The sequence below is a fragment of the Babylonia areolata genome, chromosome 22 (genome assembly GCF_041734735.1).
Source record: "Babylonia areolata isolate BAREFJ2019XMU chromosome 22, ASM4173473v1, whole genome shotgun sequence".
NCBI classification, from domain to species: Eukaryota; Metazoa; Mollusca; class Gastropoda; order Neogastropoda; family Buccinidae; genus Babylonia; species Babylonia areolata.
The window spans coordinates 31,817,947-31,840,928 of NC_134897.1; the positions used below are offsets into that span (position 1 = coordinate 31,817,947).

The window sequence follows — 22,982 nt, forward strand, 5'->3', positions numbered from 1 at the left end:
CTTTTCGGTCTGTTTCGGACTGTTTCTTTTCAGCCATTTGGTGAAGGTCTGTTTCGGACTGTTTCTTTTCAGCCATTTGGTGAAGGTCTGTTTCGGACTGTTTCCCCCATTCTTGCCCCTGCCACAAACTCTACTCGCACACTGTGTTGGTCTTTTCTAGTCTTTCTCAAAGTAATAATGATAATATGATTATGATTATTATTATCAATATCATTGTCATAACGATAGGAAGGAAAAGAAAAAAAAAGAGGAAAAAGAATGAACACTTCTTTGGCGCTTCATACTAGATACATGCCGTGGTGGTTGCTTGCATTTTGACTTGGCACTGGATATGCAGGGAACAGAATGGGTGCGAGGGAGGGGTGAGGAGTGTGGGGGAAGAGGGGAGGGGGGGGGGAGAGCAATCTAGGGAGCGGATAAAATGTACAGTGACACCGGTGGACTGTCATGTCCAGACGTATCCGTGGATGGATACAAAGCAGTCGAACTGGAAAAGTGGCAGCTTGTACGGTATGATCTTTGTCATGGCCAGACGACAGGCGGATCAGATGGGTTAGCAATGATAATGTCACAGGTGTGATAGGACAAAAAAAGTAACGTGCGGGAACAGTTACAGACTTGGGGAAGAGAACAAGAGACACAGGGAGGGGCGAGAAGGCACAGTGTAGTGCTGTGGTCGGGTCTTCCCCCTGTCTCTGTCTCTGTCCACTCCTCCCCCCCCCCCCCCCCCTTTCCTCCTCCTCTGTCTCTGTGTACACACACACACACACACACTCACACACACACACACACACACACACTCACACACACACACACACACACACACACACACACACACACACACACACACACACACACACACTTTCATGCATCCAGCCAGGAAACATGCAAAACAGCCGGAACTCTTCCCTTAAATGAACATCGTGAGTTAGCAATAGCAAAATTCGCTGTGAGATACACTTCAATGACAACGAATTTCATTGCTGATGAACTGACAGTAAGATCTGACATTGATTTTCCAAAAAGAGCTAAAGCCATTTCATCACATGAAACAGTTGCAACTTGCGTTTCAAAATTTTTAACAGAATCTGATGTTAACATGAAAGAGTCAGCTGCAAAACCACATCATACTCCTGTTCCTTTTTGGGAAATGTTGAAAGCAGATTTTGATATCGGTTATTCTGAAACAAAAAAGGAAGAAAACATCCATTTCACGACAAGTAATGCCAGAATTGATATAGCAGAAAAATATAAGAATCATCTCCATATATTTATAGATGGATCTGTTCTTGATGACAAAAATACTGGTGCGGTTTTCTATATTCCTGCCTTTAAAGTTGAAAAATCTTACTTTATTGGAAAACATCTTTCCATATTCACGCCTGAGCAAATTGATATTATACAAACTCTGAACTACTTTGTTAGCCATCAAATAGTTTTCTCGAAAATATCATTCTTTGTTTATTCCAAATCAGTACTTTATGCTCTAGAATTATTTTGCCTTGAAACAAGACCTGACTTTCTTCTTGAGGCAAATCATTTGGTACATTGTTTGAGGATTAAAGGGACTGAGGTAAGTTTTTGTTGGGTGCCTTCTCATGTGGGCATTCTTGGCAGTGAAACTGCTGATAAAGCTGCGAAAAGAGGAGCACAAGATTCAGAAAAATCGACAAAAATACACATGTCCATCTTTTCGTAAAAGAGGCATACACTTTGTTAGAAAAATCAGCATGGGGTCGATTTCATAACCGATGGAAGGAAAAGTTTTTAAAACATAAAGGGACATTATTCCCCGAGAATATTGTTAACGAAAAGATACCGAATCCATCAGCTTGCTATACGAGATTAATAATCTCTACTTTCTTCCGTATAAAACTTGATGCGCTGAAGACAAAGTATAGTAAAAATGTTACATGCATCTGTGGTAAGCAGTTCAGCTTGCATCATTGTTTGTTTCACTGTCAGCAGTTACGTACCTTCTTGCCCAAGTATTTCGAAGATAATAACTATTCTGCAGATGATTTTTGGAGAGCTATTTCTGGCGAAGTTCTTATGATCGAACTTTCAAAGGCATTAGTTGATAGGCCTATTTCTGCATTCCTTTAATGTACTTCAGAATTGTGTTCATGGTTTCTGATTATTATTATCATTATTGAATTGTTACTGTTCAATGTAACTGCATGTTAGGTATGCAGTTTTTGGTAGTTTTCTACCTTTTCTGTTTTCCTCTTCCCTCTCCCGCCCTCCCCCTCCCCCCTTTTTATTTATTTATTTATTTAAAAAAATTTTTTTCAATGGTCTAATATCACTGATAGTGAAAAGGCGCTGAACTACAGAACGAACACACTTTTTCGACTCTCTCTCTCTCTCCTCACAGACCTGGCAGGACGAAAGCCATCGTCCGCAATCGAGAAGACCGAAGACTGCCCCCCCCCTCCCCTCCGCTCCCCCTTCCCTGGTGTCCCATTCTTTCTTTTCCCCGTCACATCTGGACCCCCCATCCGCCCACACGTTTAACGAGGATGGTTTATTCATGGTTATGGGATCTTTACAGGGACTAAACGGACTATTGCGCAGACGGGAGCAGAGACTTGATGTCAGCAATTTTGCATATAGTTGTGGACGTTACAGGGCGGCGATAAGGGAAGGGGTTGGGGGTGAGGGGGTTTGGGTGGTGGTGGTTGGGAAGGTCGTTGTCCTCATCACCTGTAATGGTCAGTGGTCGTCGTTTGGGTCCACGGTCGTGGGCCTGGCACCCTGGTTCACTGCGGGTACATGTAGCGCTTATATCAATCACGTAGATGTGAGGCACATGGTGTTGTTGCTAGTGGTGCTCCTGTGGATTTTAATCGTCGGCTCGCTCTGTTTGATTGTCTGTCTCCCCGTATAATGCCACTGTCTGTCTGTCTGTCATTTTTCTTCTTTCTCATCGTCTCTGTTTTTCCCTCTCTCTGTCAGCGTCTCTTTCTGTCTGTGTCTTTGTCTTTGCCTCTGAGTGGTTGTGTGTGTGTGTGTGTGTGCTGGGGCGGAGGCAGGGGGGTGGGGTGGTGATGAGGAGGGAGGGACGGAGGAGGGAGCGGTTTTGCTTTTTCTCAGTCTGTTTCAGTTTACCCCTGCATGTATCTCTCTGTCTCTCTCTCTCTCTCTCCCTACCCATCTTATCACCTCTCGCATTGCCAACAATTATCATTATTTTATACAAAGCGTTTGGCCGATCTGGAAGCGGCTTGATAACTGATAAATGGCGATCATAAGATTTTTGTTTGTTTGTTTGCTTGTTTGTTTTCGATTAAAACTTTGGCCATGACCCTGTGTTCAAGGATTTCTTTCTGTTGTGCTCAGATAGAATTTATTATCAGTATTGGCAAATCTGATTATATTAGCTGTTCATTTTTCTTCTTCTCATTAACAATACTCTGCTCATATCTTTTACTGTCTCTCCACCCCACCCCACCCCCATTCTAAACACAGGACACATTAGCATGCTGTTTCGGTGGCTCTATTGACCATGAACTATTCATCGAACGGCAAAACTGTCCATATTTTTCTTACGGTATAGTCCCTCTCGTAGTGGCACCGAGAGCATTAATTTGGATACAAGTGAAACAAGAACCTGCGTGGGTGGTGGAAACATGGGCCAATGGTGATGCTCGGATTTAGTATAAAAAAAAAGGGGGGGGGGGGAGGGAGAAGAAAAGCAAATCAGCTTTTGCTGAGATCTTAAAGAAGAAAGATACGAGAAATGTATGCTTGGGGAATACCTCTCCAGCTCAGGACACGCCAGCCTGGTCCGGTTCTGAGCCACTCATTTACCTTGTTGAGAACTGAGCTGTAGGAGGGTAGGGGTGGGGTTGTTAGGGGGTGGGGGTGGGGGGATAAGCTGTGACATATGAAGCGAAATCTGACGAAAGATAAACATGAATTGCTCTGCAGCATGCTTTTGAAACTTTGACGTTTGTGTACAACTTCTCTTGAAACTTTCCATTGAGTATAGAACCAAACCCCCACCGCACACCCACACCCCACCCCCTCTCTCTTATTCTCTCTTTCTCTTTCTCTCTCCTCTCCCTCTTGTACTCTTGTCTCTCATTCTCTTTTGCTGTGCGTGCGTTTTATCGGTGAACACAGGAAATGTAACACGTTTGGAGATGGAATGGATGAGAGAGAGAGAGGAAGAGAAAGAGAGAGAGAGAGAGAGAGAACCTGGGCCAAAATTTGTTCAGGAGATCCGTACAGTTCGGACTTTTTTTTTCAAATGCAGTTTACGTATCGCGTATTGAGTTTCCGGCTGTTCTACTTTTTCCTGTTTTCCATTTGTTTGAGTGCAGTTTGTCGGTTTGTGTTATTTCTCTGTGGTGTCTCTGTCTTCCTGCCTCTCCCCCTTTTGTTTTTCTCTCCCATTGTCTCTGCATCTTTGTCTGTCTCTGTATCTTTTCCCCACAGCACGGGCCTGTGTGTGTGTGTGTGTGTGTGTGTGTGTGTGTGTGTGTGTGTGTGTGTGTGCGTACACGCGCGCTGTTTATGCGTGTGTGCATTAGCTTCTCTCTCCTCCTGTCCCTCTTTGTCTCTCAGTCTGTTTATAGGCATTATATGATAGCTATTATCGGTGTGGGTTTTTTTTTCTCTTACGGGGGTGCATGTGGTCCAGAACAGTAGAGAATACCAGCACTGATTAAGAGACTCGGAAGTAGCTTAATGAAGTTCCATTTAACCCTTCGCGGTTTAATTAACAGTAAACATCGTGACAAAACAGACGAATGAAAACTTATCAAGTCCAGTTTGTAAAGGACAGTTTTAAAGAAGCACAGTTTCCGTTCTCTTGTAAGGGGCATAAATGAATATGTTAGAATTTTTCTTTCTGAAAAGACAACAACACGTCAAGCCATAGAGGATGCCGTTAAATAAACTTTGCCTTCCAGGGATTTGTTTAAAATAAAGGCCTTGTCAGTATACATAACAAAAGGCCTTGATAAACGAAAGCGATCAATAGACTAGATCAGTGACGTAAGGCATAGTTAATAATAATGTGGATGGATGAAGAATTTTTGTGCTTGCCTCTGAGGTATTGTAGTTGGTAATGAACCCCCACCCCACCCCCCACCCCAACCCCACTACCCTCCCACTATTTTGACTGAAGCTTTAGTCAAATAGAATGTCAGTCTCTCTTCTCCTTCCACTGTTCTGAAAGAATCAAAGACTGCACTCCTCAGTCGCTGATCGAGGTTCCTCTTCTCTGCCTCTTAGTTTCTCTCTGTCTGTCTCTCTGTCTCTTTGTTTCCCTCCGTCTCACTCTGACACCCTCTCTCCCCCCCCCCCTTCCTCTCCACCTCCCCATCCTCTCTATTGCTCTCTTCTGAAAACTTCATAGACTGCATTACTCTCCATTGTTGAGTTTCCTGCTCGTCTCTCTGGCTCCGTCTTTGTCCTTGCCCGTGTCTCCCTTTTTTCTTCTTCTTCGTCGTATCCCTACCTCTATTTTCTAGTCTGTCTGTCTCTACCCTCCCCCTCGTGTGTGTGTGTGTGTGTGTGTGTGTGTGTGTGTGTGTGTGTGTGTTGTACCTCCCTTTTCAACAACGACAGCAACAAAATAGACAGGTCTATTAAAACTTCGCCTCGGGTTTTGCGCTCGTTTCGTTTCATTACTCGGCTTTATAGAAAGCGTTTTGTTACTGCTTTTCTTTTCTTTTCTTTTTGTGTTCTTTTATTCACCGTACAAAAGGGTTAACTAAGACATCAGGGAACAAATCGAACGAGAGAGAGAGAGAGAGGGGCAGATACCCCCCCCCCCCCACACACACACACAGAAGAGAGAGTAGGGCGTGGGAGGGAGGGGGGCTTTTTTTAATTTTTATTTTTTTAAAGAAAAGCAGAGCTCGATTGGCCGGAGAAGTGAGGGGTGTGGCTGGCGGTGGCGGTGGAAACACTTGATGGGGGTGGTAGATGATGGGTTTGAGCGTTCGTGTTGCTTTTCAAGTCCGTCAAGGGGAGCTGCTGGCGTTTAGAGGAGAAGGGTCTTCAGGACCTCGGCCAGAAGCGTCATTCCCGCAAAAAAAAGAAAAAAGAAAAAGAAAAAAAAGAGATAGGACGAGACTTTAACATCTGCCATTGCATTGCCTGCCCACAACACGGCGGTTTTTTTGTTTTGTTTGTTTTGTGTGTGTGTGTGTGTGTGTGTGTGTGTGTGTGTGTGTGTGTGTGCCCTTGCACCTCTTTTAGCCCACGTAAGTCGACCTTCACCAAGATTCTTTTAGTCTGCCTCTTACTGACGCCTTCATTGTTCGACGAATGGATTTCCATGATGATGATGATGATGACGACGATGATGGAGGACTTTCAGTTACTGCGTATCATCAGAGCGATGACGACAAGCGGACCCTCCCCCATCCCCTTTCCACCCGCAACTCCCAGATCCCTTCTATCCCCCCCCCCCCACCCCACCCCCGCAACCTGCCTACGGGATCCCTTGGCGCAGACTGTCGACAGAGGAAAAGTAACCGAATACAAATTTAATGTTAAATGCGTCTGACTGTGCATGTGGGGGAAACCCGCTCACAGAGGTGAGGCGGTACACCATTGATTGAAGAGCGCTGAGCACGCGCATTCTGCGTTATATGTGGAACTCTCATCATGTGTGACAGGAATAAGTCCCGTCACTTTCAATTTTTTCGTTCATAATGGCTCCCTGGATGGTGGCAATGATCGGTTTCTTGTGGGTTTTTTTTTTTTTTTAATGCATCACACACACACTCACACACACACACGCACGTACGCTCGCACGCGCGCGCGCACACACACACACTCACACATACACGCACACACACACCAGAAACACTCACGTGCGTACGTACGCTCTCACGCACAATGATACGTACACGCTGAGCCCATTTTCGGCAACGAGAAGAACCTTGGGTCACAGAAGTGGGTGGACTGGAGATGGGCGTGCAGGCACGCTCGCGCGCACGTGTGTGTATGTTTGAGAGAGAGAGAGAGAGAGGTCTGTTGGGTGAGGGAGTTTGGAAGAGGTAAAGAGAGAGAGAGAGAGAGAGAGAGAGGGGTCTGTTGGGTGAGGGAGTTTGGAAGAGGTACAGAGAGAGAGAGAGAGAGAGAGGTCTGTTGGGTGAGGGAGTTTGGAAGAGGTAAAGAGAGAGAGAGAGAGAGAGAGAGAGAGAGAGAGAGAGGTCTGTTGGGTGAGGGAGTTTGGAAGAGGTAAAGAGAGAGAGAGAGAGAGAGGTCTGTTGGGTGAGGGAGTTTGGAAGAGGTAAAGAGAGAGAGAGAGAGAGAGAGAGAGAGAGAGAGGTCTGTTGGGTGAGGGAGTTTGGAAGAGGTAAAGAGAGAGAGAGAGAGAGAGAGAGAGAGGTCTGTTGGGTGAGGGAGTTTGGAAGAGGTAAAGAGAGAGAGAGAGAGAGAGAGGTCTGTTGGGTGAGGGAGTTTGGAAGAGGTACAGAGAGAGAGAGAGAGAGAGAGAGAGAGAGTTGTCCATTATGCGACGCATCAGCATCCACCTTTTATCGCCACAACTTAGTGACTCCTCCCGCCACCCCCACGCCCCCTCCCTCCCCTGCCTTTTTCCCCCCCTCCTTCTGTCGTAGTGACCTAAAGACACATTGTATCGATCGAACATTAACTCGTTAAGGAAGTCCCTGCTGGCTGCTGCAGTGAGCATCAAAGGACAGGTCGATCGTAAAATGAACTTGTTAGTGAGAATGGAAAGTTGGATCGTGGGTCGATCATCGTCTTCTCCTGATCCTCACCAGAACACTGGTCTCATGATTGCGGGGAAATACCCAATCATTTTGCCCCTCTGATACTTTGGTATGCATGAACGATTGATCTTTGATCGGAGTCTCATTTCCACGAAAAAAGAAAAGAAAAGAGTACTCGATTATATCTTAAATAATATCATCTCAGTCTCACTGATGGCCTAGAGGTAACGCGTCCGCGTAGGAGGCGAGAAAATCTATGCGCGCTGGTTCGAATCACGGCTCAGCCGCCGATATTTTCTCCCCCTCCACTAGACCTTGAGTGGTGGTCTGGACGCTAGTCATTCGGATGAGACGATAAACCGAGGTCCCGTGTGCAGCATGCACTTAGCGCACGTAAAAAAACCCACGGCAACAAAAGGTTGTTCCTGGCAAAATTCTGTAGAAAAATCCACTTCGATAGGAAAAACAAAACTGCACGCAGGAAAAAATACAAAAAAAAAAAAGGGTGGCGCTGTAGTGTAGCGACGCGCTCTCCCTGGGAAGAGCAGCCCGAATTTCACACAGAGAAATCTGTTGTGATAAAAAGAAATACAAATACAAAATACAAATACAACGTATAGTTAAAAAAAAAAAAGTTTAATCCTTTTATCAACCTTTTAATGTTATTTTGCGTTGTCTTCATCTGGTTTTCAGGACTGACTGATAATCAGCCCTGAAATTGTCCCTTTTCGGTCGACTGGGCTGTGAATAATAAATTATGGGTTGATTCAATTTGATTTGAGCTTCCTCATTACTATATTCAGATTTTACGCCGAGTCCACCTCGGGTTAAACGATGATGACGTGTGGTTAGCGCGTCAGACACAGTTTACAGGGAAATAAAGAAAAAGAGTTCCTTTGTCGTATATAGATACTGGCTATTTCTTGTGATCTCTTTGCCTCGCCTTTCTTTGCCTTGCCTTGGACTCTCTTGGTTGTGAGAACACTGCATTCAGAGTTACGAGCGTATCCTGTCGATGACAGAAGAATGGATGATGGTTGCGGCATGTTCTGTCATTGGTACTTGGAAAAGAGGAGGATAGTGAATAAGTTTGTGGTGTTAGTGGAGGTACTAGAACGTTACAAGGGAAGACATAGATAAGGAAGAAGAAAGAAAGAAAAGATTTGAAACGAAAGATTGGAGAGAAAAAGAAAAGTGATTGAGTGAGTGTACGGAGGCTCACCCTCTCTCTCTCTCTTTCTCCTTCCCTCCCTCCCTTGTCTATTATTTCATTTCTGTGTTTGATTTTCTATCATTCTTTGTTTCCTTTCTGTTCAAAATACATACTTCTGCACCCCCTATCTTACCTCTTTTCTTTCCTTCGGTAAATGGGTTTCTTTCTTCTTTTTTTTTTCCCCTTTCTTCCCCCCCCACCACCCCCCCCCTTCTCCGTTATCCACGACTATTGGAATATTTTAGAGAATACTGCCTTGGGATTTACGCATCCTTTCCTTTCGTTTCGTGATTTTTATGGAAAGTTTGGGAGTTTTTGTTTTCAACGTAAAGAAAGAAAACGACTCTCCCCCCCCCCCCCCCCCCCCACTTTATTTTATTGTATTTCTTTTATAAAAAGCAATTTTTCGAAGCGGACCGAATGGGATGAGCTTTGTGGAAGGGGTCGAGTTTGGGGGAAGAGGGGGGACGGGGGGGGGGGGGGGGGAGACTGGGGGGAGGGGGTGGGGGGTAGGGGGGGGGGGGGGCAGAGAATGGCCTTGGAGGGAAATAGGTGTGTGCATGATGGGACGGGGGTGACAAGTGGTTTGATTTGCAAAATGCATTTCAACCGTGCATCAGCAAAGCGTAACAGATGAAATTGTCACCCGCACTGCGCCTTACGCATTCTTCTCTTTTCTCACCCGTCCGAAAAGCGGAAGCGATGTTTAGGGGGGGGGGGGGGGGGGGTATTGCTTTTTGAAACGTGTGAGGGCGAGTCTGTACGGAGTTTGTGACGGTTGTCCCTCGTTTTCTTTGGTTTTTTTTTCTGAGCCGGAGTCTGTGTTTGGGGGGAAAAAAATAAAGAAAAGAAAAGAAGTTATAATTCCCGGTTAGCATCAAAGCACCATGGAACACAAATCACCCGACGAACAATCACACACACACACATACACACACACACACACACACACACACACGTACGCACGCACGCACACACACACACACACACACGCACGCACACACACACGCGCGCGCGCGCGTGCGCGCGCACGCACACACACACACACACACACACACACGTACGTACGCACGCACATGCGCGCGCGAGCGAGCGCATTCTTCGTAACGGACAGTCTTTGAAACACGGAGTCAGAGATTGATTACAGGCAGCGTGGTATAGCGGAAGGGACAGGAACGTGGTGTCGATAAGTTTAGGGGTTCTTTGTTTTCAAGAAACAACAGCAGCAACAAGATTACGAATGTTCTTGCCGTATTTGGGCATTGAAAATGGCTGATATATCATTGAACAATAAACCGCCTGAGTATGACAGACTGGACAGATTTAAACAGGTAATTCTCAGACGCCGTGACATAATCTTATGGACGTGGCGATTGTCGTTTGTTTGAAATTAACTTACAATCGAGAAAACCAGCTGAAAATTAACTCGGTTTGAAACGGGATCTGAGCAGCGAGGGGTTAAAAGGAAAAGAGTAAAAGGGCGGAGACAGTGGTCTGAAGTGTAGAGCTCCCAAGGGACTTTTTTATGAACTGTGGAATCATTTGTTTGCTTCTGCCGTAACTTCCAAATTGATAAAACTCTGGGGGTCTCTCTGACATCTTTTGATGTGTTCGTGTTTCCGACATGGTGCTCTTGAACTTGTTACATCGTTTTATCTGACACAGAGGGGGCGCGTGCTCTGGCTTTGGCTGTTCATCCCGGGTTTTATCTCGCTGCTGCTCTGTTTTGTGTCAGGGTTTTCGTGATTATCTCTGCTACCCCCCTCCTGCATGTTTGTGGCTCGTTTGAAGGGCGATAACTTCTTCCCTTCTCTCTCTCTATTTTTGCACCTTTGCGTCTGTCTGTATGTCTGTGTGTGATCGCGTCCAGTTCTCTAGGAGTCTGTCATGAGAGTGTGATTAAATTGAAACGCGTGAGCGTGGTTGAGTTTTTTTTACTCGCGATCCCGTAACATTGATGACCAGTATGTTTATAAATTTTATTTCCTTTTTGTGTACTTCCCTTGTTTTTTTTGTTCTTTGTTTATTTGGGCAATTTGATGTTTTATTGTGCCATTAAAAATGATTTGCCTCTTTCTTTCTTTTTGTCTGATTTTTTTTTTTGTCTTTCTTTTTAAATTTTTCCCCATTTGAACTAGAAATGAACCTAGTGCATGAGTTGCAAAGCAAAATAGAACGCTGGATTCTGTGTGTATTCTTGATGGTAGTAAAAAAAAATTTTCAGCCTTCTTCGCTGCTGCCCAGTTATCGGTTCTCGTTTTCTCTTTTGTCTGTGGTCACCAAACGACGAGGCTATCGACGTTTACGTCGATAGAAGTCCGTGCCTGCAGCTGTATGGCGGGTTTTGGCTCGTTAGCAAAGGTAGTGGTAGTCGTGGCGAATTAAGGGTTCAGCATGGTACTGGCGTATCTCAGTCTGGTCGTTACCACGGCACAATTTGGGTGTTGGAAACGTACATGATTATTGGTTTATCTTTCTCTGACAGTGATCATAAAACAAGTTGGAGCAACTGTGAAAAAAAAATGAAAAAAAAAGAGAAAAAGTATCGGATTTAATGATTTGTATACCTGGCCTTGATGATGTCGCTTGGGTTTAATCATGACGAGATGCCAGATTTATGGTTAGTTTTCTTCTGGTTTATGTCATGACAGACCTTCACATATGCAAACAACAATGGTGTAGAATAAACTTCATCTGATTAAAATCACAAGTTGAATTTATACTCATCTGAAGGAAAACCTTTGTTTTGTCTACCTTTGTTTTACGAGCCGAATGTATTTGACTGGCTGGTTAGCAATTTCCAAACTTTGTGTGTTACGTTTTGTTCAACGTTTTAAATTCATTTCATAGTTAACTGAACACAGTGTTATTTGGCTTCACTCGCACACTTTATGGAACATGTACTCTGAAAAAAAGAGGGAAAAGGGAAAATGTCTTCATCAAAATAAGTTGTCAGTCACAGTGTTTTGTTTACAGGAGTAATGTGTTTCAGAAACACAGGACATCAGCTTATCAGTGGGAGTAAACTAGTTTACATTATCAGTGAAGGAAAAAAATGTGGCGATTCTTTACAAAAACAAAGGCGCGTTTTTCGAAACCAGTTCATATCATAATATCGTTGTCGCGAGTCTGAAATTAACCAGCAACGTGTGTAGTAGATTCGGTGAACTGTTTGATGGTGGTGAAAACTGATACTGCTGGTGGTGAGTGATGAAAGGTTTTATGAAGGGATGCGGAACCTGATTAGCCTACACCTGCATTGAAGTTACTTTGACAAATTGGGGTTGCTGTGGACACAAGTGTCGTTTTTAAGCGGTCTGCAGATTCCTGCAATGTTTTGATGGCGCGAGCGCAGATACCATCTTTCCCCACCACACACTGACATCCAGTGTTCTGAAGATCACATCGGCGGTGTCTGTGACCTGCATTTCGATTGAAAATGTAACCACTCAGTGTGCCACGCACGCGCTTTGCGCGCATTATATTTTCTGAGCATTTACGGAACACTATGTAATTGTTTAGCTTAAAATAGGGGGTGTGGGGTTGGGGGGAAACCACATGTATTTATACATGTATATAAGCTGCTGTCAGGTCAGGGGCATAGCCCTTGCTACTGGTACCATATAACCCAGTACTACCTGCCGCATGTGAAGTCTCCCAACGATGGACCAGGCGGAGGAGGAAACCTTTCCCAACGGCTGTAAAGGCGGAAGAGGATGACCAAAGGGCAGGGGGAGCTCTTATCCTTGGCTGGAAGTCCTTCCTCCTAGGAGACGGAACTCCGAAGAAAAAAACCTGCACCTGCCGAGACCGTTCTACACGTGGCAGTATCTGCCCCTGTGGGACTGCGAGTGTCGGTAGGCGAGAGAGTGGGGAAGGGACTGCACAACTCCACTTCACAAAAAAAAGTCACCTGTGCTGGTCAGGCACTTGAAACGCCTGTGGGAAGTGCTGCGCATCCAGAATCGACGTCTTCTCCCATATGAGGACACACACCGACAGATAAGCCTGCCTGCCTACTCATCCGTCGGTCCGACGGGAGACGCCATGAAGCGGGAGAACCATGCACAGAAAAACAACAACATAATTCTGAACCACTGCCAGTAAAAGGTGATAAAAAACAAGTTACACGAAGCAACTGTTTAATTCGGAACTGTTCTGATTATCCTTGACAGATGTGCTGTGGGAAAATGACTGTAGAATTACCCAAGGTTTCACTCCTTGGACACGTTGCCGTCACAATTCCAGGTAGCACTTGGACATGTATCCAGCGGGCTGGGAGGTTCCACCCTGGATGCAGTGCAATCCAGCCCAAGAAGTGGCCTTTTGTGCTGCACGGCTGATACCAGTAACTCAATGGACACCTTTTTTGTGACACTGATGAGCGTTCTTAGCGTTATTACCAAACAACACCCTTTGAACATAAGACGTCTAGCTGTAAAAGTGGTCTGCGTGTGCGCAACCCCTTAAGAAGCCGAATCGTGACAGATGCACGTAATGAGAGACTGTCTGTCGCGAAAACTCTGAACTCGGTCGTGTAAATTACTTCACTTTCCGACGTTGATGATATACAGAAAGCGGTATTGCGTACCTTGCGCGAGAATAAAAAGTTACCACTTAGAGAGAGAGAGAGAGAGAGAGAGAGAGAGAAGGGGGGGGGGGAGTCGATAAGTGCAGGTTGTTCCGTTGTTGTTTCGAGGAGTCTTGCACTCTGTACATCTCGATCTCTCTCTGTCTCTGTCTCTCTCTTGGAATGATCAATGGTAAATGGGGAGTCATCGATCTAGCGGCAGTTTTCAACCGACCTCTACGGTCCTGTCCCTGATCTTGCCTGAACGTGTAACGCCCATTATGTTTTCCACCGTCGTTTACTGATGAAACAAGTACGCAGAAGGTCGTAACGGAGACAGAGGTTGCTGGAAAGACACACACAGAGAGAGAGAGAGAGAGAGAGAGAGAGAGGGAGGAGTGGGGTGGATGCTGGGGGATATAGGGGAGAAGGACGGAGGGGAGCGGAGTCAGTAATGTCTACTTACACTTATAGTAATACTTAGAAGTACTGCATCAGAGGAGGAAGAGAGGAAAGAAAGGTACGGTAGGCAGAGAGAGATGAGATGTTGCTTCGTCCTATACCAAATCATTATCATCTTTTTTCTTTATATTTTGCCCCGGGAATATGCGATATAGGTCTTCAGGATATATATATATATATATATATATATATATATATAGATAGATAGATAGATAGATAGATAGATATATATAGAGAGAGAGCAGCAGCAGACAGACACACACAGTCGTTTCCTGAAGAGGGAGGGAAGCATGGTGGTTGGATCAAGACGAAGGGGTGGAGGGTGGACGGTGGGGTGTGTGTGTGTGGAGGTGGAGTGGGGGGGTTGTTTAGGGTGGTGATTTTCATCAACCCCCTCACCCTAAAAGCTCACAAACGAAAACACGGAGGAGAAGAAGAGCCGTATTGACGCGGTCGCACCATTTTTTTTATCAGCAGCGATAAAAGAGTGTTTGGGCTTCCAGGTCCCATTACTCCGCATGTCCTGATTCTCTTGATGTGTCTGGGTCCTGTGCGCTGCTTGATTGGCTGCAAGACAGGTCCTGGGTCTGTTTGTCAGCGCCTGTGTGATAGGCTAGGCTGCTTCAGAGGCTTCAAGGATGTATGGGATATACTGCAATACTGTTTTCTCCCTGCCGCCGCCAATCTTCCCCACCCCTCTCCCCCGCCCCCTCTTCCTCCGCTCCTCCTTGTTCTGAGTTTATTTATTCTGATCTGCTGCTGTTTGACAACTTCGTGTTGAATAAATGTTTGTTTGTTTTTTGTTTTTTTTTTATAATCTATTGATGGAAAATAAATATTGCACATTTTTTTTCCTCAAGTTTGTTTATTTTGTGATGCTCTTCTCGAGGCGAAGAAGAAGGAGGAGAGGAGAGGGGGGAGGGGGGGGGGGTGTTAAGAGAGAGAAAGAGGGAGAGAGGAAGATACCAGACAGTTTATTTGGAGATATATAAGAGAGGGAGGGGGTGGGGGCATCTATTTCGAGTAAACTTTTGAAAACATACATAAGACAAATGAGTTATGTTATGTGTGATGTTCAGGACACCAACAACAACAACAACAACAAATCAAAGAATCCGTTTTCCTCTTCACCCCTCGATATTTTTCAGTCTCTACCTCTTTTCTCTGTTTGTGTGTCTCTCTCGGTCTGCTTGCCTCTCATCATTATTGACTGATAGAAAGATGTCGGTCATTTCAGAATATTCTTCTGAAGTTGGGTGACAGGTCTGCATACCCTGTCATCACGCCCCCATACCCCTGCCATCGTCAACCCCCTTCCTTTCTCCATCGGCACCCTTGCTGTTTCTTTCTCTCCTTCCATATCTGTTCGTAGTTATAATGTTCATCTCTCTTTATCACGCGGACTTCCGATTTTATTGTCCCATTTGTTCCGGTCTGTTTCATGCATCTGTTTGTATTTATTTATTCACTCGTAATTTAGTTTTATTATCATTTTAAACTGATTATCTTCAGCACAGTTTGTCAATTTAGTTCGCTGGAAAATCGCTTTTAAAGCTTTAAGATTTGCATACTCGCTGGTGGAAATAAATTTGAGCTCCTGCAACGATGTTAACGTTTATGGGTATCAACCTCCGACATCGAACGGGAGGGACCCCCGCATTGCCCTGAATTCCTGGTTTGTCGTCATAAACGCCCCCCTCCCTCCCCCGCCGAACCACTCTCCCTCTGTCTCCCGATGGCCCCCCGGATAACAGGCACAGTCCGTGGCCGGCAGAGGTGGTACTGGCGACAGTGGAGAATCAGTCGGTATACTTCTTGGGAGGCTGAATCAGTGCGTGCGTGCATGTTTTGTTGTTGTTGTTGTTGTTGTTGTTGTTGTTGTGTGTGTGTGTGTGTGTGTGAGACAAACAGAGAGAGAGATTATGATTAAATGCAATTTACTAAATAAATATAGGTGTGGATGTCAAACACATATACTTCTATGATTATTGGCATTGCTGACATCAGAGAGACGAGGTGGAGAGGTGGAGAGAGGGTGGAGTTGAGAGAGAGAGAGAGGGAGAGACAGACCGAGAGAGGAAAATGTTATTGAACAATCTTCAAGTTTGATTTCATCCAGGGGAGCCACACAGAAGGGAACTCGTAATAGGAGTCACCGGTTTATGAAACATTATTAAACAAAAAGTTTCAGCTGGACTTTCCCTGCGGATGCTCTAAAATTCCTGGCAGTTTTATGTTCAGCCGCATCAAGAGCACACCGCCTCAGTAAAACTTGGCTGAGTTCAGTTTCTGGGCGTTGTCAAGGCGTGCAGAGTGAGCCGCACACGTTACACTACATCTGCTGTAAAAACACCAACAAAGAATAATGAAAAAATGCTCATTGATTTAGGCTGCATTTGTGTTTGTCGCAAATTCGTGTATTCTGGTTATTGCCAGACAGATCTAGTTCGCAATTTGACGACATTTATGACTAAGGAAGGCACTGGTAAATCTCTTGGCTAACGTTGAATTTTCAAACTCAGTTCACAAGAAAACGTTTGATCCTGAAAAGGATTGGTCTTCATACTAAAGACTGGACTCGGGTTGGTTTAAAGATCGGCAACAGCTGGGGAATTTTGCTGGTTTTAACTCCGATAGATCTTCAGTTTCTTGAATTTCAAGTCGTGGGGCAAACCCCGTAATGGATCTAAGACACTTCCAACACGAATCAGACACGAAATAAAAGTTCAGGCTTCTTTTGCAAGGGTAGCAAGAAGAGCTAATTTCTTCCCCGTCCCCTCCCCCTTCCCCCCGGCCCCCCTATTGTAGATTTGTCTTCAAATTCCTGCATCGAATCCCTGAATATCCTTAATGTTAATCTTGGACATCAGTGTGTGGCTTCATATAGAACTGTTTATTTCACTACTAATAGCCGACAGTGAAATCCCTCTCTAGTTTTATTGCTTATGATTTTGTGTTACTTTTTACCCGAAGAGATGACGAAATGATTCTTACTTGGATTTCAATCTGTCATGATTATTCTGGTTATAAATGCGTTTTGGAAGAACTCGTTTTTGGAAATGATACAGTTATAATAACGATATCAAATCTTTTTTTTTTATGTCTCAAATAGAAACTGTTGCTTATGAGCTCCCATTAAAAACAAAGAAAGATATTCCGGAATACACAGTCCATGCATTAAATCAAGGTTGTTGGGTTGTTTTTGTGTGTGTGTGTTTGTTTGTTAAAGCAAGCACACGGTTGGGGGGTAGTATTTTCATGGAGTATAAAGGTTGGATAAAAAAAACAAAAACAAAACAAACAAACCTAGCATATTAATGTAAAAACGGTGTGTGTGTGTGTGTGTGTGTGTGTGTGTGTGTGTGAGAGAGAGAGAGAGAGAGAGAGAGAGGATAACGATAACGATAACGAACTTGTTTAATGAGGGTAGTGGAATAAGCATAAACGCTTCTTTACGTCTTCAGCCCCTCAGGGAAAAAAAAGAAAATGATCAGGAAAAAAGAAATAAGATTACAGGAGAGAGAGAGAGAGAGAGAGAGAGAGAGAGAGAAGTCACGCACAGCACCCGAACTTGCGTTGCATTTCCACCAGGCACGTCAAATTCACATGAAAGCGCACCGGCCTTCACAATCTGCACAGCGTCCAAAGATATAAAAGTGATCTCATCTTTGTGAGACTGGACCGCCTCGCATCTTAGAAGCGACAGTTGACCGAGCAATAAAATGCGCGGCTGCACTGAGCGATTTTGAAATTTTATCTCGGAAAACAAACAAAACAAAAGAAGCAACGACGAAGAAGGGAGTTTTCCGCAGGCATCGATAAATCCATTGAGCAGAGCGGTTGTCTGCGCTGCCTCAATTACGTTTTTCATGACTCATTACCAGGCACGAGGTCGCATCTTCCGGCAGCTTCTATTTCGATGACAGTTGTGTTGTGACGCGTGAAATTGTATCTGCTTTTCACGGAAGGTTGGCGGAAAGTGTGACGTTATATGCCAAGGGAACTTGTTTAAACCAGGTTTGAATCGGTCAGGCCGGAGTCCACAGATGTTAAGGAAAGAGGGGGAAATGGTATGATTATTCTCCTTTACACTCACAGCAACACAGAAATTTCCACCAGCGAATGAACACACACATACACACACATACACACACACACACACACACACACGCACATGTCCATTCACAGATACAGCCATTGCCGTGATTTTTGCTGGAGCTTTGTCATTAAAAATAAAGTGTGTGCGTTGAACGTCCCACGCTGTATTTCTCCATTGTCTAGCAGTTCATCGTAATCACTACCAGCGGCAGGTCAGCTGGGTAGGGACACTTGTTCTTCGTCGTTCGTGGGCTGCAACTCCCTCGTGTGTACACGAGTGGGCTTTTACGTCCATGACCGCCATGTAGGCAGCCATACTCCGTTTTCGGGGGCGTGCATGCTGGGTACGTTCTTGTTTCTATAATCCACCGAACGCTGACATGGGTTTCAGGATCTTTAACGTGCGTATTTTATCTTTTGCTTACGTATACACACAAAGGGGGTTCAGGCACTAGCAGGTCTGCACATACGTTGACCTGGGAGATTGGAAAAATCTCTACCCTTTACCCACCAGGCGCCGTTACCGAGATTCGAACCCGGGACCCTCAGATTGAAAGTCCAACGCTTTGACCACTCGGCTATTGCGCCCGTCGATACAAGCTGCCCGCAGATCACGCTCATTTCCAGCCTCACTTAGGCCACAGCACTAGCTGGCACAAGATTTGATTTCCACATTCCCTGTTATTATATCTAGATGTAATTTTCCACATATCGGTTTTTATGAATAATGAATAAAGAGGGACGGATGAAAGTAATTCAGCTTCATCTGCCTCTTCCGCGGCCTTCTTTCCGAGTTTTCATCGGCGCATTTTGCTTCTCTGTTTGTTGTTTGCGTTTTAGAGTTGGTTGATGGGATTCTGTTCTTCGAACTTCTCGTTGCTTCCCAAGACTGGTCAGAATATATTTCATTCCAGTTTCTTTAGGGGTTGTAGGTCATAACCTTTCTCTCTGTTCCAAAAGTATCGATCCTAGGGAAAGGGAGGTTTGAGTTCTCTCTGTGTGTCCCCCCCCCTCCCCCCCCCCCCCAACCCACCACCGCGTTTTCTGTCCGTAATTTGTGATAAGATTGATAAATGTATGACCGAATCTTCGTTTCTCGGTCTCGCATTTTTATTGGAGCATTTTTATTTCTTTATGAAGAAACTGAACATGATTTCTCGCTTCCTTTCCCCAGTGAATTGCAAATACGGCGCTTGACATAGTGGATCTTGTACATTTTAGCCCGTCGCGTATCTCTCTACCCCCATAGAAAAAAAATCAAATGATTGTCCTGTGTCCTATATTCTTCATTCAGACTCTACGTTTCCTTAGTAGGTCGCATGTTTAAGACAATTTTCGGTCTTTTGTTTTATGCACGATTATTTGCTTTCACGTCCCTTGGCGCTCAGTGGCGTCTTTGAGAGGTGTGTCTGTGCCTTATAATAATTATCACCAAGGGTGAACAGACTAAAAGTCTGATCAGATCGTATCAACCGAGAGGCAGAATTCTAACATGCAAGAGATTTCAGTACAGTACAGGTACAGGGCGCTGTTTTTTGGGGTTTTTTTTTGTGTGTGTGTTTTTTGTTGTTGTTTGTTTGTTGGTTTTGTTTTGGTTTTTGCTTACACTGGAATGTTTTTGACTCACTTGTGTAAACAATGTGAGTCTATGTTTTAACCCGGTGTTCGGTTGTCTGTGTGTGTGCGTGTGTGTCCGTGTGCGTGTGTGTCCGTGTGTGTCCGTGGTAAACTTTAACATTGACATTTTCTCTGCAAATACTTTGTCAGTTGACACCAAATTAGGCATAAAAATAGGAAAAATTCAGTTCTTTCCAGTCATCTTGTTTAAAACAATATTGCACCTCTGGGATGGGCACAAAAAAATAAAAACATGAAGCCTAATTATATGCAAACTGCATTTACTGTTATATTTATATTTTTTGTATTCTCTAAACTTGGCACTTTGATCTGATATTCTGACCCAACAACAAGAGCAGTCATTATTATCATTTTTTGTTCAAACAGGAACTTCTTTTGCTAAGCATGGAAGTTTTATTTATTTTGCAAACGTTTTGGTGCAGATAGTAAAAAAGGGAAATTACTCTGTAGTTAATGCTAGGGGACTTAAATTGCTTTAAACTGATCTTTCTCATCTTAAACATTACATTTTGAAATTATACTCAATACATAAAAAGCTTAGATTTAAAAAAAAAAAAAGAAGTGTATCACAAGTAAGTCTTGAAGGCCTTGCCTCTCTCGTTATGATTTTCTTTAATCATTTTATTTTTTTTTAGCCGACAGCCAGGACAGAAATAGCAAGCTTGTCAAGCCCTTGTCAGAGTGAAACAGATGCCGCGTGCTGGCGCCATACAGGCTCTCTTTCCCTGTGGAGGAACTCCACGGCTCATTGAGCATTCATTGGAGGACTTAACACTGAGTGGCCCTTTGCCTCTTTTGCGCGTGGCTGTTATGTAAAGGTGTTAAAACTTGTACCGGGGAAGTTTTATTTATTTATTTTCTTTTTGTTCTTTTTTTGGGGGGGGCGGTGGGGGGGTTGTTTGTTTATAAACATCCACCCCCCACCCCCATCCCCCTTTTTTTTCTCTCAATCTTTTGGCAGACGAAAACATTAGAGCCAGGGGTTAAAAAGTGTGTGTGTGTGTGTGTGTGTGTGTGTGTGTGTGTGTGTGTGTGTGTGTGTGTGTGTGTGTGTGTGTGCGTGTGTGTGTGTGTGTGTGTGTGTGTGTGTGTGTGTGACATGCACGTAAACTAAAAAAAAACCGCGTCGAATCACTCAGACTCTTAACTTTTTGAAAGCTTTTTTCGGAAGGGTCCACACTTGTTGCTGCTGGGAGAAGAGAGGGCTGGCTCCCCCTGTCGCTGCGTCATAATTATCTGTCACTGGGGACCCGGACTAGCAACGCCACATCTGAAAGTTACGTCGCGTACTTCGAGATATAACCGCGTTAATATGGCGTCAGTGTGGCCCAGAGTGCTGTCCCCTGGCTCTCATCGCTGACTGTGATGACCCTCTAACGTCAGAAACAGCTTGGCTGTAATGGCCGGTCCCGTCCCTGCAGACTAATTGCCCAAATCGCCTTCCGCCCTTCGGACGTTTTAACTTTTAAGAGTCACTTTTTGCAGTTATCAGTCTGATATTGCTTGGTGTGCGATTCCGTGCACGTTTTGATACTTGTCCACCACACTCGGCGATGACTAGCCATGCACAGAAGCACGTAGCCCACACTCGCACGCAGAAGCGCGTGTTTCCATCAGCACGTACACATGCACGTTCCCTTGCGCACGCACGCATACATGTGCACACAGAAGTACATACAATTTCTTTTCTCTGTGTATTTTTCTGCCTACACACACACACACGCATGTACGCACACACACACACACAAGCTCCCACCCAACCCCAGGCACACACCACCTAAAACACACGTAAACGCACGCCCAGTTTCAGTCGTGTCATGTTTACACCATGGGTTGTGTTAGGTGATTATGTTAAGCGTTTGATGACTTCACAGCATCACTTTCACCCCATTTGTGTTGGCAAAACATCCACTGTTTTTAGCTGCATTGGGGAAATAATTATAGTCAGCTGCGAACGGCAAATAGGATTCTCCTTGCGAACGGATAAACGACATATAATGACGCTTTTGGGCATAAAATGTCACTCATTTGCAACAGATTGCATCCCGCTTTTCCTTCCATCTGTGACTCTTCAACACTGAGGGAAAAGACGATAACGGCAATGATGATGATGATGATGATGATGCTCCATTTTCGTTTACACAGTACTGCAGACGATCGTGAGTGAAAATAACAAAAAATTAACGAACAACAAAAACCAACCAACCAACCAGGATGGAGACAGCGAAGAACAACACGCTCAGCCCACTGACGTCAAAGCACATCTCGTCACGAAAGAAAACGCAAAAAAATGTATAGGCTTTCCGTGCTTCCACCGCTGTGACATATGGCGCCTGAAAGGAAGGGTATTAATAATGTATTTGTGATGCCGTTTGCATCCCAAAAGGACGAGGTTAAGCTGTCTGTAACAGCTGAGCTCAGTCGATCTCTCATTGTCCATTTCTGTCAATCAGTCTGTCTGTCTGTCTGTCTTACATTATCGGAAGTGCTTTTTTTTCCATAATGGTAGGCATTATTTGTAATATTTTGTAGTATGGTATTGTATTTGTACAAGCACTTCAAAAAAGGGGGCCATTTATTCTGAGCATAATTCATCGAGATGTTGCAATGTGCATGCATGTGCGTAGGGGGAAATATGTCATCCACTCTATTTATCTTCTCAGTCCTGTCTTTCTGCCCCCCCTCTCTCTCTGTCTCTGTCCCAGTCTCTCATTTTCTCTGCACCCTTCTCTCTGTCACCCCCATTCTCTGTCTGTCTTTATTTCAGTCTCTGTTTCTTTTCCTCTGTGTCCTTGCCTGTCTGCCACCCCCCCCCCCCCCCTACCCCCCACCTTCTCCCGTCGTTGCGATCATCAAGGACAAAGGCAAATGTGTCATGAAAGGAAGGAAATAGGGTGGGGAATACAGCTGGTCAGGGAAGTTGGCAGGTCGGAAAGACAGCTAACTAATTGACAGCTGAAACGCTGGGTCGGCTTCCAAGGTTTCCTGACTTGGGTCAGTCCGGGCTGACTTAACGTTAGTTCGACTTTCAACCACAGCGCATAGATGAACAGAGAGAGAGAAAGGTGGAAGAAAGAACGAGAGAGAGTGAAGATTCCATATGGTTTATTCAATGAAGGCCATAGCCCCATAGTGTGTAATAACAGAGTTTTACATGTGTCATTGCAATTGGTAATATAAACAGCGCAACGCCTTTCACATCAAACTATCTGTGAATCTAAGAAATAAGCGTCTCTTAACTGTAGTGCTCTATAAAGATACGTAGCAAAGTTACGTATAATGTTTTCATCGTTAGATG

General features: G+C 44.6%; 2 protein-coding genes across 4 annotated transcripts in view; one reads left to right on the forward strand and one right to left on the reverse strand.

Moving 5' to 3' along the window:
* LOC143297255 (focadhesin-like) overlaps nt 1-22,982 on the forward strand; it is a 724,856-nt gene that overhangs the window by 132,415 nt on the left and 569,459 nt on the right. The window lies entirely within an intron of this gene.
* The window catches only part of LOC143297015 (FMRFamide receptor-like), a 142,260-nt gene that overhangs the window by 95,979 nt on the left and 23,299 nt on the right, over nt 1-22,982 (reverse strand). The window contains exon 1 of one of the 2 annotated variants that reach the window (XM_076609147.1): nt 12,555-12,897. The exons of the other annotated variant lie outside the window; for it this stretch is intronic. The gene's annotated coding sequence lies outside the window, so the exon portion shown is untranslated. Of the gene's footprint in view, nt 1-12,554; nt 12,898-22,982 lie in introns of those variants that run through there. 2 annotated transcript variants of the gene reach the window in all.